General features: G+C 36.3%; 1 protein-coding gene across 1 annotated transcript in view; it reads left to right on the top strand.

The window, feature by feature from the left end:
• The window catches only part of Aven (apoptosis and caspase activation inhibitor), a 187,887-nt gene that overhangs the window by 42,348 nt on the left and 122,788 nt on the right, over positions 1–22,751 (top strand). The gene's annotated exons all lie outside the window — the stretch shown is intronic.

Below are 22,751 nucleotides of genomic sequence, written 5' to 3' on the forward strand. Positions count from 1 at the left end.
GTTTTGCAAAATGTTAGCATAGGGAGAATGGGTGAAGTGTACAAGATATCTGAATTATTTTGTTCCAACAACATGTGAATAACTTCAATAGAAATACTATTTCCAGGTTAAAATACTTAAAGGTTGAAAATGTGGGGAGAGAAATAAAATGGAAATATTTCAATTTGTTTTGAATTCTTTCTTCCCCACAACTCTTATGCTGCGGTTGAGTTCTTCCTTTTTTTCGTATGTTGGTTTTGAATACCAACGCCAGACCAAGAATAGTAATTTGATGCATACTTTTCCAAGATTAATGGAATGAACTTCTGAGTAGGAAAAGAATTGGTAGAATATTAAATTGTGAGTCAAAACTGTAAGATTGATTTTGGTGTCATTGATAGGTGATGCACATAGGAATAGATTTTCAGATGGCATTCAACTCATTGACTGTTCAAGTACTGGTAACCCTAAGGAATTTCACCAAATGAGTACTTTGCTCTTATTACCTGAATTTGGTCAATTATGGGATTATAAGCTCCTTTATTCAAGGTGGGAGAAAGGGAATAGACATAAAATATGGCTGATTAGTTTGTTTTTATAAACCATTTGGCCAAAAGATCCAGGAGGAGAAAATTAAAGTAATGCAATGAAATCATGCACTATATGTGGATTTAATGCAATCAATTGTATAGTCAGTAGTTGGAGAATATCTGGTAACAAGAGATACTTTGTAAATGTTTGAATGCAATTAAACATTCTAGTCTAACCCAGTAGGCATGCCCTTTAGCTTATGATTTTGGTGGTTATTTTAGCATTTTACTGATGTAACTTAAAATTTGGCACATTGGTTTAAGTCTATTTTTCTTATCTCTGATTTCTTCTCAAATGGCTTGTTTATTTGTGGTTATTTTCTTGGGTGATTGAAATTGTCATATTTTTTTCTTAAATATTTATATTTTGTAGTTGTAGTTGGACACAATAACTTTGTTTATTTAAATGTGGTACTGAGGATCAAACCCAGGGCCTTGCAGGTGCGAGGCGAGTGCTGAGGCATAACCCCAACCCCGAAATTGTCATATTTTTTGCTATGCACTTACATTTCTTCTCTCTGCTGCTGACTTATTGATTTATTCTCACCATAGCATAATCCTAATAACTGCCAAGCTCTTTGTATGTGTTTCAGTACAACTATATTGATTCTCTTTTGAGAGGTAGAGTTCATTCTCTGATCATAAAATATTGAGTATCCTCTAGATAGGCTAACCACATTCCTTAGAATGATCCTGATTTTTAGTATACTATATTACTTATGTAAATAAAGATACAACCCATAAAAATACTGCTGGTTTCTTAGGTGCACATATCATAAACTTTTTCAGATATTGTCAAACTGTTCTCCAAAATAGAGATGAGCTAGAATTCCTAGTGGACCCCATCCCTACTAACATGTAGAACCACAAACTTTTAAATTGCAACCAAATAATTGCATGATATCTAATTGTGGCCTATTTAACAAATATTTAAGTGCCCACTGTTTCATGGTATTGTCTCTGAGGCTGGGGATATGGCAGTGAACAGAACAGACAAAATCACCTATCTTGTGGATGGAGACACACAATAAGGAAAAGGGAAGTATCTACTATGTTTAATAGTAATTGCTTAGGATAGAAATGCAGTGGGGAGGGGCTCTTATCATTCTATAAGGAGTGGCTAGGGAAGGTCTTACTAAGAAGATGATAGTTGAATAAAGACTTGAGGAAGTTGAGGGAAGAAGCATTAAGGATATTTGCTGAAGGAGAGTTCCAAACAAATATAGCAAAGTTCCAAGACATTGAGATGGGATATAGGAATAGCAAAGAAGGCCAGCATACAGAAACAAAGTGAGCAAGGAGGCAAAGGGATCAGAAGGGCATCATGTGGGCAGATCATGTGGAGACTTGTAGATGGCTTTGACAACAAGTGAGATGAGAAACATTGGAGGTTTGGAGAGGAGAGGGATATAGCCAGCTCATATTTTAACAGGATTACTCTGTTATAGTGGAAGGAACTAAAGACAGGCAAGGGGTTGGGGAGCAGGTGGAGCAGGTAGACCAGTTAGGTTATTGCAATAATGTAGGCAAGCAATGGTAGCAGGTAGGGCCAGGATGGTAACAGTGAAATATGGTTGAAATATGGTGAAATATGGTTGAGTTCTGTATCTGTGTTGAGGGATGAGCAGAAAGGACTTGTGGAAGTGGGATATGAAGAGAAAAAAATAACACTTGTAAGGATAATGCCAGGTTTTTGGTCCAAACAGCCAGAAGAAGGGAGTTGCCATTAACTGAGATGGGTAAACTATAGGAGGTGTTTGGTGTTGCATATGTTAAAATCGAGATGCCAGTTAGATGTATGTCAAAATTTCCGTAAGAAATAAGTGGCATGCTTACTATAATTAGATGGTTCCTCTGGTAAAATTCCTTCTATAAAGATGTGGGTAGTACAGTGTCAGGAGGGCAGGTAGCAGCAGAGATGTTACCGGAACTTTGAAGGAGAGATTCATATCGGGTTTACCTTGAGAAGATTAATATCATCTTTGGTTAGGAGACACAACCAGCCAAGACCACCCCCCTGAGATTAGGGTCAGAGGGGCACCCTATTTTTTTTTTTTTTTTTTTTGCCAATCTCCTTCTAAGGCTTCCATAAGCCTAACCTACAAGAAGCCAGAAAACAGTTGTTGCTGTGATTGATATATTATATATATTATAATACATCTACCTCCTGGGGCAGATCAGGATGGAGAAAGGCAGAGGGTAAATTTGGAGTGGCAAAGTAGAAGAGACCCAGTGCAACATCCAGTAGAAGACTTATGAAACAGGCTGTTGGGTAAAGGTATCTGGAGCTCAGGATTGAGGTTTGGGGGATGCCAGCCTGTGGATGATGTTGGACATTATGAAAATACATAAGACAACTTAGAGAATTACTGTGAGTAGAGTATCCCTTATCCAGAATGCTTGGGACCAGACTGTTTCAGATTTTGGAATAATAGCATATACATAATGAGAGATCTCAAGTCTAAACATGAAATTGATTTGTTTCATATACATCTTACATAGCTTAAAGATAATTTTATACAAAATTTATAGTGCACCTGGCATTTTGGCTGAGACCTGTTACATGAGATGAGGTATGGAATGTTTTACTGTGGCATTGTTGGTATTCCAGAAGTTTTGGATTTTTGGATTAAGGATGTTCAACCTGTACCTAGAAAAGTGGGTGAGGCCTGGGCACCTCTGTGTGTTGAGCTTAAAGAAATGAGGAAAAAAAAAAAAAAACAAAACCAAAACCAAGGGAGACTGAACGTGAGTAATAGAAGGAAAAAATCAGAGTGTAGCATCCTCAGGTGTTTTGGAGAAGAAAAGTATTTGTTTCAAATGCAGCTGACAAAACCAAGAATTGACCATTGAATTTGTCATTAGTTGCTGCTGTTCTTTACAAGTGCAGTTTTGTTGGAGTGGTGGGATGTGTTTTTATTTTTGAATTTAAAAAGGCGATAGGAGGAGAGTCATGTGAGATAGCAAATCAAGAAGTTCTTAATTTTAAGGAGTTTTGTTGTAAAGGAAAGGGGAATAGGGGATCCATGGGAAAAGCAAGTTGAGACCTTTTTTAAAAAGTAGGAGAAATAATTACATATTATTGACCCAGATAAAAAAGAATAGGAATAATGTGGGGAGGGTGAGAATTGCTGGATCTGGTCTTTACTGGACAGGAGGTGACAGGATCTGGAGCCCAGGTGGACATATTGCACACTGCTAGCATCAGCTGTAATGGGAAGGGCATGTGAACATGCCTGCTGGCGCGTGGGTAGAGGTGATGGCTGCTTGAGGATGTTCTCTCCTAATTGCTTTCATTTTCTTTGTGAAACAAAAAGTGGTGGGGGCAGGGAGGAAATATTAGAAGTGTGAGGAGAGAATAGAAGATAAGAAATAGCTGTCCATTGAGCAGGGAGTGAATGAAATAGGAAAATACGATTTGGTGTCTGGATGGTAATAGGTGCCCACTGAGGCTGGTATTGATGAATTTAAAGTAGGACAGGTGTATTTCTCCCCCATTCACATTCTGCTGTGTGTGGTGCAGACAGAGGGATGAGAGTAGGATTTAATCATGATGGTAGTTTAACCAAGCAAATGCAGGGAAATGAGTGCGGGAAAAGGGGTGATTAGAATGAGTGACATTAGTGAAGGCATGAGAACAGGTGAGGGCAGTAAAGGCAGATGAATGGACTATGGATTCTTCTGGGCAGGACTGTTGCCCTCCAGGGAGTATGAGTTGCAAAGGTGGGAAGTGGTAGTTGTAGACCAGAGTGCTTGTTTTGGGTTTGTTGGTGAGTGGTTGTAGATGACAGCAATGATAGTCTAGCATGGGTGTGCCTGGCTTTGAGATGGTGTGGGGGACCTGGTCATTGCAGATTTTAATTTGCAATTCCTTAAGTGCTGCTACGATTGAACATATTTGTATTTGCTATTCTTGCTTTCTTCTCTGTGAACCATCTGCTCTCATTTTTGGATCATTTGTCTAATTTTTTGACTCATAAATTTAAAAAATGTTCTTGATACTTACCTTTTGATGTTTGTGTTTACAGATATCTTCTGCCACATATTTTATGTGGGCTTTTTTGGGATAGTTTTAAATTTTCATGTAATTTATCAATTTTCTCGTTGTGTATGCTGTTTTATGCCTTGAGAAATTCATCCTTTTTCCAAGATCACAAAGTTTTTGTGTTTTCTCCTTAAAGTTCAACTTTTGCTTTGGTTTTTTGAAGTGTTAAAATTTATCAGTTACTACATTCTTTTATAACCATTTTATATTGGTAGAAAGAAATTATGCTACTTCATTCTATTTCAATGTGTTTTAACCTTCTAAAGAGTATGTAACCTTTTGGATTCCCTTTTCTGTTTTTTTTTAGTTCTTAGTATATAATTTATCTACTGAGTTCCAAAGTAGCTGAAATTAGAAACAGTGTATCACCCTTGAAAATGTTGGGTTTTAATAGGGAACATTTGAGTTTAGCTCTGATCTTTCTTTTTTAAAAAATATTTATTATTATTTTTAGTTGTAGTTGGAAACAATACCTTTATTTTAATTATTTTATATGTGGTGCTGAGGATCAAACCCAGGACCTTGCACATGCGAGGCAAGTGCTCTACCGCTGAGTCACCACCCCAGCCCACTCTGATCTTTCTTTTGACAATATGGTTTATAAGGAGCCCAGGCCTCTAAGAGAAGCAAATCTGGATTTGAATTCTAATCTGGCATGCTTTGATCTAACCTTAAACAATACCAACCCTGCAGAAAGCAAGAACAGGAGGAAGTGACAGTGATCGATTTGGTTATGCTAACATCTTCCCTCAAATTACCATTGGTTTTAGTTTGGCTTAACATGTAAATATAACACCTGGATTTAGTGTTGATCTGAATTTTTTTTTGTTTATAGAAATTTAATTATCTATATTCAGTAAAGCCAAAGCTTAATTTTTTTGCTCTTGAGTTCTTGGTATCCAACAGAATGCCTATATCTTCATTTTTCTGAAAAATGAAAATCCTTGATATACTACCACTGACTGCAATCTCCATGGAATACCAGTGTTGCTGTGAATCCACTTGTTTTAAAAAGTTGGTCTTAGGTTAGGTCGTAATGTTTATTCCTCCCCCACTGTGGTTGTTTCCATCTGGAATTGTTCCATCTCTTTTCTCCCTCATCTCAATGTCTGCCACGTGCCCTGAAGGAAGACCATTGCCATCACTGTGATGTGTAATGCAGACTTGGTTCCATAGACGAGGGCTCTGTTTTAGATTATTCTTATTTTTTATTTCAAGACAGGTCTCACTAGATTGCCAGGGCTGGTTTTGAATTTGCAATCCTCCCACATTAGCCTCCCAGGTAGCTAGGATTTATAGTCCTGTACCACCATGCTCAGCTCTGGACTATATTTATTTTTTGCCAGAATTAGCTGGGTTGTGTATATGCCCCATTGTCCAATTTTCAAATGCCATTTCTAATACAGACCTTTTGTCAGCTAGCCACACCTAGCTGAACTGGCTTCCAAGTAGGATTTCCATGTAGCTGAAAGTTTTTGAAGACTCATTATTAAGGAATGAGTTTCTGTCCACCCAGTTAATGTTTGCATATGTTAGCATATGCACTTTGGAAGATAGTTTGCCATTTTTTTTTTTTTTTTTTTAGTAAAGTTGAGAATCTAGCATTTTTTTTTTTTTAACTTCTGTACAACATAAGAATACAGCCTGAAATTATCACAAAAGCATGGAATACAACCTGCTCCAATTCAGTCCCCAGCACTTCCCCCTAACCCTCCTCTCTCCACTCTACCCATCCCTTTTCAATCCATTGAAAGTTTGTTTTTTAGGTTAGTGTTGTGTGGATATATCTGATGCTGAGACCCACTATACCACATCCATGTATGTACATACACAAGTTTGGTCAGATTCATTCATTTGCTCTACTGATCTTTCCTCTATTTTGATGAAATTTCCTCTTTCCTTTTTTCTTTAAATTACCCTTCCCACCCCCCATTTTGGGTTAGCTTCCACATATGAGGGAAAAGATTCTATCTCTGACTTTTTGGGATTGGCTTATTTCACTTAGCAAGATAGTCTCCATTTCCATCCCTTTATCAACAAATGCCATAATGTCATTCCTTTTTTATGGCTAATATTCCATTTCTCTCTCTCTCTCTCTCTCTCTCTCTCTCTCCCTCCCTCCCTCCTCTCTTTCTCTGTGTGTGTGTGTGTGTAAATATAAATATCACATCTTTTTTATCCATTCATCTGTTGAAGGGCACCTAGGTTGGCTCCATAGCTTGACTAGTGTGAATTGTGCTGCTGTAAATATTGATGTGGCTGCGTCACTGTACTGTGCTGGTTTTAAATCCAAGGAGTAGAATAGCTGGGTCACATGGTGGTTCCATTCCTAGTTTTTTTTTTTTTTTTTTTTTTTTTTTGTTAGAAATCTCCATACTGCTTTCTGGAGTGGTTGCACTACTTTACAATCCACCAACAATGTATGGGTGTTCCTTTTTCTCCAACATCCTTGCCTACGTTTACTATTTGTATTCTTGATGATTGCCATTTTGACTAGAGTGAGATGGAATATGAATGTAAGTTTGATTTGTATTTCCCTAATTGCTAGAGATGTTGAACATTTTTTTCATATATTTGTTGACCATTTGTATTTCTTTTGAGAAGTGTCTATTCTTTTGCCTATTTATTAATTGGGTTATTTATTTTTTGGTGTTAAGGTTTTTTTTTTTTTTTGAGTTAATTGTATATTCTGGGTATTAATAGCCTGTACAAAACAGAAGGATCCAGCACTTCTAACCTTGGCAGGTTGTTAGAGAAATTTTAGCACACAGATGTGAATGTTCGTAGCTGTATTGCTTAGAAAAGCCTCATATGTAAGCAACTCAGATATTCATTAATATTGGAATGAATATACAGATAAGTGGATGAATCTCTCAAACATCATGGGATAAAAGAAATATTAGCCATGGAATTCCTCGCTATGATTCTTATAGAAAGTTCAAATACGGGGAAAAAAGTAAACTTTATTTAGGGATTCCTTAATGATAAAATGAGAATCAGGGAAATGATTATTGCAAAAATCAGGATTGTGGCATCTATGGGGAGATCGGGGTAATGACTGGGGAGGGGAATACAGCATGTGGTGGAGGGCAGGTGCTTTTTTTTTTTTTTTTTTAATATATCTTTATTTTTATGTGGTGCTGAGGATTAAACCCAGGGTCTCTCACGTTCTAGGCAAGCGCTCTACTGCTGAGCCACAACCCCAGCCCTAAAGTGTTTATTAAAAAAAATATTTTTTAGTTGTTAATGGACATTTATTTTATGTTATTTTACTTATATGTTAATTTCAGTGCCTCACACATGCTAGGCAAGCGCTCTACCTCTAAGCTACAACCCCAGCCTGAGGACAGGTACTTCTGTGATGTTGGCAGTATTCTATTTCTTGCCTCGATAATGGTTACTTATGCTTGTTTAACAATTATTTTTAAAGTAGTTCATAAGTATTATCCATTTAAATTTTTTTAACAGATCCTCTATAATAAGCATTCCTTTCTAGCACTGTTTAACTGGTACCATGTAGGTACTGGCTGCTTCAAGTTCCAGCCACGGGTGGTGGTATCTTTGTTTTTAATTTATGGATCTTATAGAGAAAGGAATGGTTTGTTCAATGTCTTTAGCTGCTACTCTTTCTGTAAGACTCTTAAACAGGTAATCGTGCCTCACTTTTCTTTTTGAACAGTGTTCTTACAGTTCCCTAATCTCACTTGCCTTTAGGCATCAACAGCAGGTCTTTAAACAAGTTTTCCTGCCCCCCCCCTTTTTTCTGCCTAAATGGTGAATTGTTAATTCATGTCATATGCAATGGCTGTTCAAGATGCTAGAGAACCTGAGTTAGAACAGTATTTACAGTGTGAGCAGCATGCATTGGAGCAAGCATAGGGGATCCTTGTGCAAGTTTATAAGCTATTTATTTTTAAGTGGAACGAATAAAAATGATTATAGAGTTTTGTTAGTACAGTTGTCTATATATTTTCATTTAAAGCAATTCATATAATGTAACTTGATGAAAAAGTTAATGTAGATTTAAATTGTAGTGCTATTTGATTTTTACCCCCTATCTGTGGCTGTGAGCCAGAAATTAAACTGGAAGGGAAAGAAAGGATGTCACTGTAGCACCTTGTACTCATAAACCTTGAACTGTTGCTTCCCATGAAGCAGGAGGACAGTTTTATTTACCTTTATTGATTTGGTTCATTTTTTCTTTTTAAATCTAATGTTTGTAAATTGAGCAAACTATATAAATATTTTTAAATTACAAAGGTAATTTAGTAAGGGACTTTCTCCTTGGCATATGAATCTTCTGAAATAACACACATTAAAAAAGTTTAATTTGGATAACCCTCCCAAATTTCCATAACAAAACAATCCTTTCTTTCTTGCAGTTGAATATTGAGGTGGGCCAAATTACTTAATAATATTCTTGTAGTTGTAGTGGACACAGTGCCTTTATTTATTTTTATGTGGTGCTGAGAATTGAACCAGTGCCTCCCATGTGCTAGGTGAGAGTGCCTACCACTGAGCTACGACTCCAGCCCTCAAGTGGGCCAAATTTGATTTTCTTTTAAAAGCTCACAAAGATAAGGGCAGCTGAAATACATGGAAATTTTTGCTCAACCACAGGTCCCAACCACCTTTGTGTTTTCTGTTGTTTGGGTGCTGCTGCTTTGTTGGTTTTTACTGTTCAGCTGTGCCATTCTCATCATGTTCCTTTCTGTCAAATTTCATTTTCTTGCCCTGAAACTATACCTACTACTTAGCAGACTTGGTCTGGGAAGTGTTATTTCCTTTTTCCTTTAAATCTGTGACCTTTTGGTTCCTGTTTATTTAGGGATTCTTGTTGATTCTCCATGAGTTATTTTTTTTTCTCCATGAATTTTTGCAATGCTTCTTTTCCTACCTTTCCTCCTAGTACTGGATAATATGTGAGGCCATAAAATAAATCTTAACAAATTTAAAAAGATTGAAGTCAGGTGTTCTTCAGTACAATGGTATATGAAACAAGATCAGTAGTGAGGGATCATGGAAAGTTAACAAATATGTATAAATTAAATAGTATACTTCTGAACAAATATTGGGTCAAAGAAGAAATTCAAGAGGAATTTAAATGTCTTGAGACAAATGAAAATACAACACACCCAAACTTAGGGAATGCAGCAAAAGCACTTCTAAGAGGGAAGTTTGTAGCAGTAAACACCTACATCAATAAATAAAGATTTCAAAAGCTAATATTACCTCTCAAGGAACTAGAAAAAGAGCAAACTAACCCAAAGGAAACAATAAAGATCAGAGCAGAAATGAATGCAATGAACTGGGAAAGCAATAGAAAATATCTACAAAATTTATAGTTAGTTTTTTTAAAATCTCAGCAAATTGACAGTCTTAGGTAGATAGAAAAAAGATAATCAGAAATGAAAGACATTATAACTGATAACAAATGAAAAGAATCATAACACTATTATGAGTAATTATATACTAATAAATTGAACAAACTAGGAGAGATTCATAAGATGTATAACTTACCAACACTGAATGATAAAGAAATTGGAAATCTGAATAGACCAATAAGGAAAAGGGAGATCAAGTTAGTAATTAAGTCTTTCATCAAAAACCCAGGAAAGATAGTATCATAGCTGAATTCTTCCAATCATTTAAACTCTTCCAGAAAATTCAAGAGAAAGGAATATCTCCAAACCAATTTTACAAGGTCAGTATTACCTAATCCCCAAACAAGATAAATAACTACAAGAAAAAAAGTATTATAAGCCAATATTCCTGAAGAATATGCAAAAACCCTTAACAAAATGCTAGAAAATTGTTTTCAACAATGCAATTGTCCTTTGTTCCGTGTGAGGAATTGGTTCTAGAATCCCTCTTGAATACCAAAATCTGCAGATGCTCTAATTCCTTACATAAAATGGTATAGAATTTGTATATAGCCTAAGCATATCTTCCCATATACTTTTAAACTTTTTTGCAGTGCTGGAGATTGAACCCAGCCAGGTCTTGCACATGCTAGCCAAGTAGTCTCCCACTGAGTTACAGCTTTATCCCTTTTCCATATACTTTAAATCATTTCTAAATTACTAGTAAAACCTGACTATAAGTGCTGTATAAACAGTGATGACATTATATTGTTTAGGGAATAATGTGGGAAAAATTATGTGTTCAGTACAGATACAACTGAAGATATTTTTTAATCTGTGGATGTTGAACTCATAAATAAGGGGCCAGCTGTACACTAAAAGATCATTTATTAAGATCAAGTAGAATTTATCCCTGGGATGTAAGATTGGTTCAGTATATGCAAATCAATTGGTTTATCATATTCACAGAATGAAGGACAAAAATCATATGATCATCTAAAGGATGCAGAAAAAATTATTTGGCAAAATTCATAATTTATGATTAAAAACTTTTAACAAGTTAGATGTAGAAGGAATGTTTCTCAATACAATTAAGGCTATATATGATAATTCCACAGCTCAGTGATGAAAAGTTAAAGGCTTTTTGTTTAAGGTCAGGAAAAAAATGAAGATACCCCTCTTAACCACTTTTGTTCAACGTATTACTAGAAGTCCTAGTCAGAGCAATCAGACAAGAAAAAGCAATAAAAGGCATCCAAATATAAAAGGATGAAGTGGAGTTGTCTGTTTCCTGAAGAAATTCTAAAGATGCCACCAAAAAAACTGTTAGATTAAAAAAACAATAGTTTCAGGATACAGTATAAACATAAAAATAAGTAGTGTTTCTATACATTGACAATTTCTAGAAAAAGAAATTAAGCCCATTTACAATAACATTAAAAAAATACTGCTGGGCACAGTGGTGCATGCCAACACCAGCAGCTTGGTAGGCTGAGGCAGGAGGATTGTGAGTTCAAAGCCAGCCTCAGCAACCTAGCGAGGCTTTAAGTAATTCAGCAAAACCCTGTCTCTAGATAAAAAATAAAAAGGGTCGGGGATGTTGCTCAGTGGTTAAGCACCTCTGTGTTCAATCCCTGGTACCAACAAAACAAAACAACAAAAAGAAATGTGGGAGTAAGCTTAACTACAGAAGTGAAAGATCTGTATACAGAAAACTATAAATTAGAAATATATCCCATGTTCCTGTATTGGTAGAATAAATATTAAGACATCCATTAATACCCAAAGTAATCTGCATTTTTTTTTTTAAATCTCAGCAAATAGACAGTCTTAGGCAGATAGAAAAAAGATAATCAGAATTCCAACGGCATTTTTCAGAGGAAGCAATCTTAAAATTTGTATGAAACTACAAAAAATTCCCCCCAAAACCTCAAAACAATCTTGACCAAAAAGAACAAAACTGGAGGCATCACACTACCGGATTTCAAAATATATTTCAAAGTTACAGCAATCAAAACAACATGTATAAAAACATATCTATCAATGGCTTAGGCTAGAGAGCCAGAAATAAACCCATGCATACACAGTGATTGAATGAATTATTTTTTTTTTGGTGCAGGGGATCAAACTCAGGGCCTCATGCATGCTAGGCAAGGGCTTTACCACTGAACTATATCCCTATTCCTAGTAAACAGATTTAAAAAAATTTTAAAGTTGTAGATGGACATAATACCTTTAATTTTTTTTTTTTTTTTTTTAATGTGGTACTGAGGATCAAACCTAGTGCCTCACACATGCTAGGCAAGTGCTTTACCTGAACTACAACCTCAGCCCAGTCAACTGATTTTTGATTAAGGTGCCAAGGACACACAATGAGGAAAGGACAGTCTCTTCAATAAATGGCATTGGGAAAACAGGATATTCACATATAAAAGAATATGAAAATAGACTTATTTCACATACAATAATAAACTCAAATGGATTAAAAAATTAAAGACTTAACTATAAAACTACTAGAAGAAAACACAGGAGAAAAACTGACATTGATCTGGGTAGAGTTTCTTGCATATGATTCCAGAAGCATAGACAGTGAAAATAAAAATAGACAAACGGAATTGCATCAAAATAAAACTCTTTGCACAGCAGAGAAACTAATCAATAAATTGAAAAGAACTGCAGATTAGGAGAACGTATTTGCAAATTATACTTTGGTTAAGGGTGAATATCCAAAATGTACATAGAACTCAAGCTACTCAGTAACAGGAAAACCGTATTAAAAAATGCTCAAAGGAATTGAACAAACATTTCCTCAAAAGATGGCATACAAATGGCCAACAGATATGTGAAACAATGCTTAACTACTTTAATCGTCAGAGAAATGTGAAATAAAATCATAATGAGATATTCGCTCATATCTGTTTTCAAAAGATAAAAGATATGTGTTGGTAATATGGAAAAGAGGGAACCTCTGTATACTGCTGGTGGTGTTGGAGTTAGTGCAGCTACTGAAAAGCAGGCTCTTAAAAAACAAAACAGAATTACCATATGATCTAGCAGTCCCTCTTCTCTGTATATAATTGAAGTCAGTTTGCTGAAGACATATCTGTACTCCTGTATTTATTGTAGTGTAATTCATGATAGCCAAGTTATGGAAATGACCTATGTCCATCATTGGATAAATCATTTAAAAAATGTTGTATGTACACATGATGAGATGCTATTTAGTTTTAACAAAACCAGTAAATTTTGTCATTCACAACATGAGGAACCTAGAAGACACTGTTAAGTGAAATAAGTGGGGCACAAAGAGCCGAATGCTGTATTATCCCTCTTATATGTGGAATCTAGGATGCTGAACTAGTAGACTGTGGTTACAGAGGAAGGGAAAGGAAAGACATTGGCTGATGGGTATAAAGCCAGTTACATAGGAGGAATGAGTTCTGTGTACTATTGCACAACATGTTACTATAGTTAATAATAATGCTCATTTCAAAAGAGGCGAAAGATTTAAAATGTTCTCAGCACAAAGAAATGATAAATATTTGAGGTGGCAGATGTTTATTCTGATTTAATCATTTCACGATGTATCATATATCAACCTCACATTGTGTCCTACAAATGTATACAGTTGTCAGAATGAAATAGAACTTAAGAAAATAAACTAAACCTGAGAAATGAAATCATTTTCTTAAAAAAATCACATATCTAATAGGTAGCAGAGGGAGGATTCAAATTTAGTGTGCTTGAGTTCAAAGTTGCTATGTTTTTCTTACTTGATATTATTCATTAAAATCTACTTATATTCTACATCACTGAAAGATACATTCTTGGTTTGTTTCTGCAAAAAGTTTTATTGTTTACACCTGGTCCGCAACTTGGACAAGGATTTGCAGATGGTTAAGAAGCTGCCTTTGGACTTGAGGCAGAAATTGGGGCAGAAGTCTTGAGACTTGTGAGTGCAGCCAGGCCTCAGTTCATGGCACTGGGAGGCCCCTGCTTGTGTTTAAGGGTGGTGAGCTTTTTGAGGAGGCCTTGCCTAGTCCTCCCCAGGCTGGCCTGCAGGGATTGGTCAGGAGCTGTCCTGGATGTGTTTCACCTCATTGTGCAGGAAGTGTTTGTTTAGGAAGTCATAAGGATGGGGTTGTGTGTGGTCAGAACCCAGGGTGTGCAGATCCATCAGGACCTGGTTCAGGGTTTTCTGTGGGGCCAGGACAGCTTTTTAGGCACCTGAGGTGTGATCCCACTCATTTTGGGATAGCTTCTGCATGCAGAGCTGGTTTTGAATTTTCAGGCTTGTTGGCACTCTTATTCACCAGCTTGTGAAAGAATCAGTCTCTGCTTTCTGGGAGCACCCTGTTGCAGCTGAAATAGAAGCCTGGAGAGGTGTGGGAGGAGGTTCACAGAGACACGTTGACTGGGCAGGCAACAGCAACCACAACCTATATGGAACAATTGTGGTACATCTGGGTATTCTTGGTTGGTTTTAGACAAGGTGCTAAACACACGTGTGTGCACACAAAGTTAGCAAATCTGAGAAAGTGTGGCAAGGAGATGGTCCCAATGGCTGAGCTAGAGAGGTTAGAGGGTGATTTTGGGTTGGGGACATCCCTAGGTCTGCAGGTCTGCTACATCGCAACATTATTCAAGCAAGAGACTGTTTGTTGACTGTGCTTTTTTTTTTTTTTTTTTTGTTGTTGTTAAAAGAAAAATCACCAGTACCACAAACTAATATAAATTTATCAGATGAAAAAGCTTTCAGATGTACCCCTTCAAACTGAAAGGTGACATGCTCAAAATAAGAAACATAAGGAATATGATCTTATATATTTTTAATGTCATTGTTATACCTGAACTGGAATGGAAGGAATACCCTCACATGATTTGTTGTAAGAATACATTGTTCCCCAAATTTTCAATGACCTAAGAATGGAATTGATGTTAATTAAATGTCACTGCATACTGCCTAACTTATTGATGTAGAATATATGCGTACATCCCCCCAAAAGGGAGGATGCCAGCATCCTGCTATTCATAATCTAGTGAAAATTTTTTTTGGCATCAGGCATTGAATCCAAGGGTGCTTAACTACATCCCCAGCTCCTCTTGTTTTGAGTCAGGGTCTTGCTAAGTTGCTTAGGGCTCACAAAGTTCCTGAGGCTGGCTTTGAACTTGTGATCCTCCTGCCTCAGCCTCCTGAGTCACTGGAATTACAGGTGTGTGACACTGTACCAACTTGGTGAGAATTCTTATAAAAAATTAAATATATATCTTATTTGTTTACTTGGCCTTGTGAAAGGAACCTGACAGCCTTGTGATCATTTTATCCTTAAATATTGCATTTTATGAATTGCCTTTGAATGGAAATATCCAATCTTTAATAAAGGTAGTACTGGTCTTTTAAAATCATGAAGTTAAAGTAGACAATTTACTATGGCTTTAGTATTTACTTGTAGTTAGAGTCTTCTATCTTGGTTTATATAAAGAGTTTAATTTTTATGAAAATTGACAATGAAGTATGAGATTATTATGAATAATCTTTTTTTTTGTACCATATATTGAACCCAGGGGCACTTAACCACTGAACCACATCTCCAGCCCTTTTAAAAATATATATGTATATAATTTTATTTAGAGACAGGGTCTTGATTAGTTGCTTAGAGCCTCGCTAAGTTGCTGAGGTTGGCTTTGAATTTGTGATCCTCCTGCCTTAGTCTCCCAAACTGCTAGGATTACAGGCATTTGCCACTACACTGAGCATTGTGAATAATCTTGAATAACATAAATTAACTTAGTATGACTCTAAATTTATTATGATGAATTTCTATCTCTGTGGTAGGAATTTTATGATATGAGTCATACCTATCAGAGAGATGGTCGGGCACCTGGGCTTTGTGGCATGTGGCTGTTCAGGGAACTGTAGAAACTTTGTTTTAGAATCCTGGGAGATAATTCTTTTATTGAACATTTCTTGAGCTTCTATTATTGAACATTTCCTAGAGATTAAGGGAATGAAGGTTAAAGAGATTAAGTGGGCACAAAATTAGGAGTGGTAGTCTTTGACTTCAAATTCAGGATTTCTAGCTGGTAGTCACTTAGCAAATGCTAAGGAGCTTGGTGTATCTTACTGGGTGCTGGAGGTGCTGTGTTTACAGCATACTTCTTCCCTGCCTTTGAAACTATTGTTGGGAGAATGAATCTGTCCACCATGGGCCTGAGTTTTTCAAGTGTTCTTGCTTGGTTATGTTAAGAATGAAAGTTCCTGACTGCTCTTTGGGGTTGTTTTTTTACCATTCTCTTTTCAGCAAGCAGTCCCAAGGGGTGAGAGATGAGATAATCTCCCCCAAGCAAACAGGGTTTGTGTTCACTTATTGTGAGGGTATTAAGTCCCCTAAGCTCAGGGTTCCCTTTTCTATAACATAATGCACAACATTTGTGATATTTATGATGGGCTCTTTGAATTACCTCTCTGGGACTGTCAGGGCATGAGGAATCAGTGGAAATAAACATGGAGTTTGACAACTGCTTTTGCTATGAGTTATAAAATCCTTTGTCTCTGACCCAGGTGAATAATGTCTTCTACCAGAATCCATAAAACAGTAACAGACTAACTTACAGATGAAGCAAAATCCAGACCCTGCATAGTTTTTGGCAAATATCACTTGTGAGGTGATACAGATGAGGAGAATGACAAATACAGTTCAATGTGGTAGGCACCGAGTGCTGTAGGACCGCTGAAGAGCATACTTTGTTCAGTTTGGTATAATAGGAAGGTTTTTCTCAGTCCATTTCTCATGAACTAATATCAGATTGTATATCTACTGAGTGTAGAGCTTTGTATCCTAAGTGTATGGTACAGTATATGGTTCCTGATTATGAAGCTTGCTGAATGAATGAATAAACTATTATATGAGGCTGTTGGTGTGACTTGCTGAATCAAAGTCCATTGAGCTCGTGCAATGGCATGCACCTGTAGTCCTGGCTAATTTGGGGGACTGACGCAGGTGAATCACTTGAGGCTAGGAGTTCAATGCCAGCCAGGGCAACATAGTAAAATTCCCATTAAAAAAAAAAGTCCATGTGTTTGTTATTAATGTTCATTTACTTTTTTAAACCTGAAGTTGTGGGAAGATAAATTTTCAGTGAAAAAACAAGTGACCTGGTAGCCTAGCATGAATCTATTCCGACAGATGAGGAAAGTGGTAACTTTGTACAACATCTTGTATGTAGATTAACTTAATAGTAAGTGACATTAAGCCTCAATTACTTATTTAAAAAACTTTTTACTAATAGTTTTAGATTTCTCAGAGCTGCAAAGGCAGTACAGAAAGTTCCCATGTATCCTTACCCAGCTTCCTCTATTATAGTGTTTATATAGCCATGCTACCTGTATCATAACTAAGAAATCAACATTGTTGTACATCTCATTTGAATTTCTCCCATTTTTCCACTGATATCCTTTTTCCTTTCCAACTCCAGTTTCCATGTTGCCTGTATTCATGACTTAGTCTCCTTTAATTTGTGCCAGTTTCTCACTCTGTTTGAATTGGACATTTTTGAATAGTGCAAAGGTGTATTATGGAATGCCTCTCAATTTAGCTTTTTGTGATATTCTCTCATGATCACATTGTGATTCTGGGGAGTAATATCACCAAAATGATGTGCCTTTCTTTCTGGATCATGCCCGTAAACACATGATATGGATATGACTTATCAATGATGATGTTAACTTTGCTCACTTGATTAACATATCTGTTATGTATCCCCACTATAAGTTTTCTGTTTTTTTAAAAATATTTTTAGTTGTATATGGACACAATACCTTTATTTTATTTATTTTTATGTGGTGCTGAGGATCGAACCCGGTGCCTCATACATGCTAGGCAAGAGCTCTACCACTGAGCTACAACCCAAACTTCTTCTATTTTTCTTTTTTCCTTTTTTTCACTAGAGGTGAGTTGCTAAGTCCCACTAATACTCAAGGATATGGGAATTAAGATTCACTTACTAAAGGAGAGGTGTAAAGGAGTTTGTGGAAATGTTAAATAATGATAGTAAATAAATATTTGGTGTGAGATACTTTGAGGCTTAATATCTTGTTTCTTCTTAAGGTGCAGGGAACCAGTTCTCTTGGAATGAGGCCAAAAATATTATCTCGGTGAACAAGTTATAACAACTAAATATTTGACCTTTTGTTTATGCTTTATTGTAGAACTGTGCCATAAATAGTATTAGTGGGGTATGATAGCACACACCTGCAATCCCATCTACTTGGGAGGCTGAGGCAGGAGGATTGCAAGTTTGAGGTCAATCTCAGCAACTTAGACCCTCAGCAACTTAGGAAGACCCTGTCTCAAAATAAAATACAAAAAAAGGGCTGGGTGTGGTGGTGCACTCCTGTAATCCCAGTGGCTCAGGAGGCTGAGGCAGGAGGATCTCAAGTTCAAAGTCGGCCTAAGCAACTTAGTGAGACCCTGTCTCTAAATAAAATACAAAAAAAAAAAAAAAAAGTTGAGGATGTGTCTCAGTGGTTAAGCACTTCTGGGTTTAATCCCTAGTAACTATCCCACCAACCCGCCTGAGAAAGACTGGGGATGTAGCTCAGTGGTCCCAGGAGCCTCCTGCCCTCCAAAAAGGGCAGTTTTCTTTTGTCATTGACTTAGCTCTCCCTGCCATCAATTTTTTTTAAAGAATGGACGCGTTTATTAACTGAATCAGATTAATGATGATATGTTTGTGAATTAAGGTAAAACATCAATAATTGATTTTTAATTTCTTATCAGTTCCAAGAAGCTTATCTTTCAGCATTTGTTGACTATCAGTTATGTGTATATGTGTGTGTGATTAACTGTATTCCAAGTGAATTCCAAACAGACTGATATATTGATAGTTATGAGATATATCTATATCTATATATAGATATGTAGATATTGAGAAATAGATATATGAAAGATACATTGATATATAGAGATATCTCACTTGGAATATTGTTATATTTGTGTGTGAATATATAGTTATATGTCTAAAATCTATTATTCAGAAAAACCTGCCTAATATTGCTTATTAGTCAAGGTGTCCATGTAATTAGGAGGTACACTAAAGTTTCTCAGTAGGAGCTGATGGGTGAGAAATAGGCATGTTTCAGTGTCCTGGCAGCCATCCCCACATATGCTCACCTTTTGGCTGATCTCCCTTGGAAGTTAGCAACAATGACTACATTAGCATTATGCTTTGGGGTGTTGTCCAAATGGCCTGGTTCAGAGAGGTAATGTGGTTAATGTGCTTTTAGATAGACAAGGTGAAAAGTTTCATGATATTTTGATGTATGACATTAATCATTTAATCATTTAGTCCTTCTTGCCATTCTCTGCAATTCCATAATCTGAATAGATTTTTCTTTACATTTTCTGGGTTTTGTAATTAAAAGTCAGGAGTAATAGTAATTGATGCAGTGTTAAATATGGGTAAAGATTTAGGTCAGTCATGGTGGCGCACTCCTGTAATTCTGGTGGCTCCGGAGGCTGAAGCAGAAGGATCATGAGTTCAAAGCCAGTCTTAGCAACTCAGTGAGAGCTGTCTCTAAGTAAAATATAGAAAAGGGACTGGGGATGTGGCTCAGTGGTTAAGTGCCCCTGGATTCAATCCTTTGTATGTCAAAAAAAGAAGTTATAGTAGCTTTTATATTTTGTAAAATCTTTTTTTTCTTTTGTTTTTAATCAAGATTTGAAAGTGGTGGGTTGATAGCAATCAATAAAATTGAATTTGACCATTGGGATTGATTTTTGGCTTCGTAATCACACACTATTGCTTTGCTCCTGAACAGATTCCAGTAATGAGTTATTTTCAGAAATACTTTCCTTATTTCCTGCTTTTTTGCAGAGCACAGCATTTCTAATTTTTAGGGTCATTATAGTGCCTTCTGAAGTATGTGCACAGTCGGCAGTGTAGCAATAGGTCCTCTTGGTATGTTGTATAGAAAACGAATCATTTCAGTTTAGAATTCTTTCTTCTCCCCTTTTTAGTATCTGTTAAAAACACAAAAAACTTTTGGCTGTTTAAAAAAAAATTGATAATGTTGTTTAGGTACCTTTTGATCTGATCATGACAATGAAAACATTACTCTTATTACTCATTACCTGTTTCATTTACACTGAAAAATCTGGATTTATTTCAATTCTGACTTGTATTATTATGACAGACGTAGTCAGGAGCTCTTACATGGAAATGAGGTTTTCTTGACTGCTGATAATTATGAACTCAAGCAAAAAGATAATTATGTGTTGCAAGTTGTGGTGATGAAAGTTAAATAAAATTCATCTGCTTCGTACTTTTTAGGAAAACTGATAAGGCGCCAGTGTTCTTAATATCTTTCATATTACCTTTTGGCTTTCTTACTTAGATATCTTCCCCTTATGATTTTGAGAGAAAATCAAGAAGAATTGATGCCAAGGTTTGGAGGAGGTTTAGAAAAAGCCATGATTATATAGCTCAGTAGAACACAGCATTTTAAAAACCTTATGATCCCTATTTTTTAAAAATATTTTTTAGTTGTAGATGGACCTTTATGTGGTGCTGAGGATTGAACCCAGGGCCTCACACATGTTAGGCAAGTACTCTACCACTGAGCCACAATGCCAGCCCATGATCCCTATTTTTTTAATACCTTTATTTATTTATTTATTTATTTATTTATTTTTATGTGGTGCTGAGAATCTAACCCAGTGCCTCATACGTGCTAGGTGAGCACTCTACTGCCGAGCCACAACCCCAGCCCCCCCCCACCAATCCCTTTTAAAATGAAATATTCATTTGTGAAGTGTTTCTGAATCCTGGGTTGGAATCCTTTTCATCAGAGGCTCTAGTGATACCATGTTTAAGGTAGGCTAGATTTAGCTATATGAGAGCTGCTTTTCCCCTTATATATTGAAATCAGAATAGTATTGCAAGTTAGTAATTTTAATACTAAAAGAAATGGAGTATAAATGGGACTCAGGAACTACTTCAGATACTTGCCTGAACCTCTGCTTGGGGCAGGAAGTAAGTTTGGGCTCTCTCTCCATACAGATAATGACCCACTGGTCAAGTGAAGGATAAGTTGGTCTATAGATCTTGCCTCTTCTGTTTTCTTTCCTATTTAGGCACTTGATTACCTACTGTAATGCCCAGGGTTTTATGTACCCATCTGTACTTTGGCTCTTTCAGGACACTTTTCCCAGGAAACCTGTATGTGTATGTTTAATGTTTAGTTTGTGATCATGATGTATATGGTCATCCGCCCTAAACTGGAGAAATCAGAGGGAGTATTTATTGCCTGGGAGGCAATACGTTTGGAGTGTTGACTATACTAGAGCATCCTTATATATGTATAACAATAGGCTCACTGCAGTAGCGTTAGAGCAGGCTGTCTTTGTGAGGTCTTGTCAAGCTAAGACTTTCCCAGGGCAATGAATTTTGAAAGGTGTGCTGCTAACAAAAAAATATTAAATCTGTGTGGGAGTGTGTATGTCTGTCAGCTATGTAGTATAATTTCTAAGTAAGAATTTGTTGCCCCTGATATTACTTTAAAATAATGTATCTTTAGCTGTACACATTTGATTACCTTGTACATCTATGCTGTGCCTGGTTGCTGTGAGCCATGTTGGTATACCCTGGGATCATTTTGAAAAATAACATGCATCCAACCTATTTAAGAAGATGCATTAAATCTTCTACCCATTATTCTTATTTTCCCCCCTTTGAAATCCATAGAAACAGTGAAAAAATGAGTTGACTTTTGTTTTGCAACCCAGAGGATAGAGAATTAAAAGCTTTCATTACATGTTGAATTCATAGCTAGAAGCAATTAGTGTTCACCTGAACAGTTTCTTCTACTACCAATCTTAAATCTCTTGCATTGTCCCAGTTATTCTAATGACCAACAACTGATACAAGAAAAATGTACACCATGTATAGTTGCTTTTTCTTTACCACCAGAGGTACCTATTGCTTCTCTGCATATGCTCTTTAAGATTCTTGAGAGTGTTAGCTAACTTAGCTGAATGAGGTTGGTATGTTATAAACTACTGGTATCTTTCCCCTCATTCCTCAGGTATCACATACAATATTCATCTCAAAAACAATCTTACATATCATTTGGTTCAAATCTTCACTTTTCAGATGAGGAAACTGAAGCTCATGTAGGTTGTGGTTTAATCTAAGGCCTGTTGGAGATGAATTGCTCAAAGAGGAATATTTTCTGTAGGTTCATGGGTATTGTAGTCTCTAAAATGAGTGCAACAGACCATTTGAATTTTGGCGATTTTTTTTTTTCCTCCAGAATTAAGATTTGGGATATTCTCAAGTACATAGATTTTCTGAAACAGATCCACACTGGATGAAAAAAAAAAACAACAAAAATAAAAACAAAAAACCCCCAGAGTTCTATATGAGCCCGTAGATCACAACTAATGTCTCTTTTTGGTTCATCTTACTCTGCTATCTCTACTCCTTACTCTTGCCTGACATGGTCATATATCTGCTTCCTGTATCCTTTTCTCACGTTTGCTCTTGTTAGGTTTGTATCTTCAGGGTTCAAGTGAGTATTGCTCTCTGGTTTCTGTTTGTGATTTATATCCTTTTGATGATTCTTATGTATAGAAACCATAGGAAAAGGAAAAACCAAGGCTGATTTCTGCTTTTCTCAGACCTTTAGGGACCAATTTGTACAATGTAATTTTCATTTCTACTTTTTTTAAAAAAAGATTCTTTTCAAATAAATCCCTTAAGAATCCTCCCTGT

This window comes from Marmota monax, unplaced genomic scaffold, assembly GCF_021218885.2.
Source record: "Marmota monax isolate L192 unplaced genomic scaffold, Marmota_monax_Labrador192_F-V1.1 WCK01_AAM20220418_F8-fsc00001, whole genome shotgun sequence".
Taxonomy (NCBI): domain Eukaryota; kingdom Metazoa; phylum Chordata; class Mammalia; order Rodentia; family Sciuridae; genus Marmota; species Marmota monax.